The sequence below is a fragment of the Chelonoidis abingdonii genome, unplaced genomic scaffold (genome assembly GCF_003597395.2).
Source record: "Chelonoidis abingdonii isolate Lonesome George unplaced genomic scaffold, CheloAbing_2.0 scaffold2962, whole genome shotgun sequence".
NCBI classification, from domain to species: domain Eukaryota; kingdom Metazoa; phylum Chordata; order Testudines; family Testudinidae; genus Chelonoidis; species Chelonoidis abingdonii.
The window spans coordinates 1-3,941 of NW_027427223.1; the positions used below are offsets into that span (position 1 = coordinate 1).

General features: G+C 40.6%; 1 long non-coding RNA gene across 1 annotated transcript; it reads right to left on the bottom strand.

Moving 5' to 3' along the window:
- Positions 1–420: 420 nt before the first annotated feature.
- LOC116817813 (uncharacterized) lies at positions 421–3,933 on the bottom strand. The gene is made up of 3 exons (XR_012654986.1): positions 1,796–3,933; positions 1,500–1,626; positions 421–583 (listed from the first exon to the last, which is right to left on the bottom strand). It is a non-coding gene; the product is annotated as an uncharacterized LOC116817813 (long non-coding RNA).
- Positions 3,934–3,941: the final 8 nt, after the last annotated feature.

Below are 3,941 nucleotides of genomic sequence, written 5' to 3' on the forward strand. Positions count from 1 at the left end.
GTCAGGAATGAGAAGAGGGCTTGGATGGGGTGGTGGGGGTCCGGGGGCAGTCAGGGGACAGGGAGTGGGGGTGTGTGGATAGAGCAGGGGTCCTGGGGGGGCCATCAGGGAACAGGGGGGTTGGATGGGGCAGGAGGCAGATAAGAGGTGGGGGCCGAGCCACGACCCCCTCCCCTAACCGGCCCTCCATACAATTTACAAAACCCGATGCGGCCCTCAGGCAAAAAAGTTTGCCCGCCTCTCCTTTAGTATCAGATCTTGAACTGCACAAGCATGTAGAACTTATCATCCCCAAACTACATTTTGTTACAATAACCTCTGCAGGTAAAATAATTAGGAAATGCAAGACAGACTCACTCTTAGTGTGATGACTCAAGCATAACTAGCAGGCAAGTGTGAGCTCCACGCAGACAAAGCTATTTTTACGCAGTATGTCAAGCTCTTTTTTGTTAACAGTTGCTGGCATTGCTTACCTGTTGAGTACTGCTTCTTTGTCTGCTAGACGACTTTTAATTTTACTAGTAAGATAGTCCAAGAAGAGCGTCCAAATGTCTAAGCAAGAAAAGTAACCTTCATGGGTAGGCTGAAATACACAAAACTCCATGTTAAACATCATGAAATGCAATAAAATATAGGTTATGTGTAGCCAGAATTTGAGTTAGTGTGTAACTTTCAAGAACGGGAGGACACTTCCATTAAGTGATGCAAATTTGCTTTAGTGAGGAATTTTCCGTGTCATTAGGAAAAATCCTACTTGCCTGAACTGTCAAAAAGGGAGTGAGGTCCGAGATTAGGACTGGGAGCCAAGACCTCCTAGGCTCTAGTCCTGCTTCTGTCTGACTCCTCCTGTAACCCTGAATTAGGCAAGTATCTTTCCTTTCACAGTTCCCTCCCCTGTCACAACATATGAATAATTACAAGTGCAAATAAGGTTGCAAGTTTAATTGAATGGTGTGAAAGCAGTTAACCTTGTAGCAGGTTTAAGGTGACATTCTAGGTCATGGTATGTGAGGGGGGGAAAAATAAAAAGATAAATATCATCCCCCACCAAGCCTGGGAGAAGCTGTAAAAGCAACAGTTTTAGAAGTGACAAAAAAGCCACGCCCCAGCATAGACATATGGGGCTATACAGAGACTTTTCAAAAAAGTTTCTCCAAACCCAATTAAAACAGCAACAAAGACAAAAGCCAGCCAAGTCATTCATGCAAGATAACTAGATCTGATCGTTTTTCAACTATTTGGGGCCAGGAGCAAGACTTCCTGCACGTTATGCTATTAGAAAGTGCATGAAGGCTTCCAAGAAGTCCCAAGGTGTTAAGCCAGTAGAAATCTGTATGATAACATGTTCAGTTGCTAAAGAGGCATGAAACTGAAGTTTTAGTGGGCTGCCTTTGAGCCTTCAGACTTATTGGGAAATAAGCTATCCTTTACTCATCTCATACATGGTTAGGACACACAAAGAAGGCTGGAATACAATAAAAGCAGTGTAAGTGCTGTACCTGATGAAAGGTGTATTTGAACAAGAGAGCCAAAAATTCAACCACTGGGAACTGAGAGTATGATTCAATCCTCCTTAGGTGGACGCTCACAAAGAGACGCAGAAAATCTGTAAACTTCTCAATGTAGCTAGAGGAAAAAAAAGAGAGAAAACAACTGATAAAACATGAAGGAAGCCATGGGGGAAAAACAATTTAATTGAAATAGCGAAAAAAATCACTCAAAACTGTTTCATTAAATAAAAACTACATTTAATAGCCGGTAGTACAATTAAAATATAAAGCCCTGCAACAATTACCTACAGGACGGGCAACCCTTCATTCCATTAACACCTGAAACACAGCAGAAAAGACAGTCTAGTCAAAAGCAACTTTAGTGTTCAGATAAAACAATATGAATTAAATAAGGCCTTCAGATAAGCAACCCCCTTAGTGCTACAAATATTTAGCAGCAAGATCCATCATAGCTCAATGGATATGGATGGGGTTAGTCAACAGAATGTAGCACTTGGGGAGATACTGTTGAATGGGATAAAACACAGATATTAGGAACTGATTTTCTGGTATTAAAAACACACCAACGGCAACACCCATGTCACGGAGATAAGTAGGAAGTACTCCGGGGACTGGGGAAATATAACCCAGTAATTCCTGTATCAAGTCCCACAGCTTGTGATTGAACTAGACCATCTCTTTTACGAAGAGCGGCAGTCTTGATTTAAACACTCCTTGTCAGTTTTCCCCCCACATCGAGGATTAGTCAGTTCCATGATTAAGACTGTGTTTTTCTGATGCTACAGTATATGAAGTGAAGGGCCCAAAAAGGAAACCACCACCAAAATTTAGACACACTTTCATGGCAGAGTAAGTAGTTAAATCTTCAAGAAAGCATTGCTAAAACAAATGATAAAGGCCACTGTAGTGTAGGCTGTTAAGGTGGAGTGAACATCCACTATGCAATATGGAGCTTTACCAGAGTTTAGGATATGATTTTAATTACTTGTTGACTGCAAAAGAACAACAACCTGTATGCCATCACTGCACAGGATGCTTATGAACATTCTAATACCAAGAACCTCATTGATGTAGTTACATAACTGCACGGCTGAAAAGCCGATATCTCCCACCAATGCGACGGTTTAGAGTTCTTAAATATCAAAAAGTATTTCAAGAATGTTTTAAAAAAGAAACATCACACAGCTGAAGACACCAAAATAATTTTAGTGGCAAAATTCTAAGACACTCAGGAACAACAGCCCTTTATTACATCTGCACTGATGAGAAACTCTGTATTTGTCCGACAAACCTCACTGTGAGAAAAATTTTTCCTTTTAGTTGAACAAAGCTAGCTCCAAACCAGAGTCACTACTGAACAGGAACAGCAAGTTGCATCATTCCCAGACTGGTCACTATGAAACTGTGGACCCATACAACTGCTGGAATGCATGAGGTAGTAAGATTATATTTATAGTTCATTTGGCACCAGTCCTCTTGGCAAGAGGAACTCCCACTAAGTATGTACTGGTCATTGGCCAAATACTTCAAAACTAAAGTGACCTAGTGGGAAACAGTTATCCTGAGCTCAGTGCTTTCTTTAAACCAAGATCTAATCCAAGATATGCTGAAAGTTTGATATGGATGTAGGCCTCTAGAAGCCACTAAGCCAGTCGTTAGCTTTGGAATTACCATTTATACTTTGTTACTACACTTCGGATTTCGTTAAAGGTACTAGAAACTTGAAATTAAATGCCACACAAATGGGAAATGGCAAAATATGGTTAAAGTTAACATTTTCTGTACTAGTTTACAAGTTCAAGATCAAGAAGGCTCAAAACTGCACTAATTCCATGGTAAATAAAGTAACTGATAACCAACCATGACCCCATGTCACTCCTGTCCTAGATAAGAGTGAACTTTTAAGGCAATCAGGGTTTTAAAGGTAGAAGATAAGATATTGCTGTGTCATTTTACATTATTTTGCAACAATGTCAGCTTTGTTCAGCAGCATGCCAAGTTAAAAATGGCAAGTGAGAAGACAGCTTGACTTGAAAACTTGGAATTGACTCAAGTCTTGGAAATCAAAGTGTAGCTAACCTTAAAACAAAGAAAAAACCATGTGACAGACTGCAGACTCTTTACTCCACCGGAGGGAGAGTTTGTAGGACAACCAGTCCAGAGAATGTTTTACTCATGAAAAAAGCTAGACAAGTCTATAAAGTTAAGTCAAAATATCTAGGTTACATCCCTGATTCAAATCATATTAAGCATTAGCAAAAAGGGAGATTCATTTATGGACCTCAAGATCTCTGAACATGAGCTATATCAAAAGAATACCAAATGAGTGCAACATGTAAAAAGCAAACTGGGCTCTAGCAGTACTTCCACAGCCTGTGGAGAAAAAACCCTGTGCACTGAAGTCTGTTACACTGCAGGGGCACGGGGGCG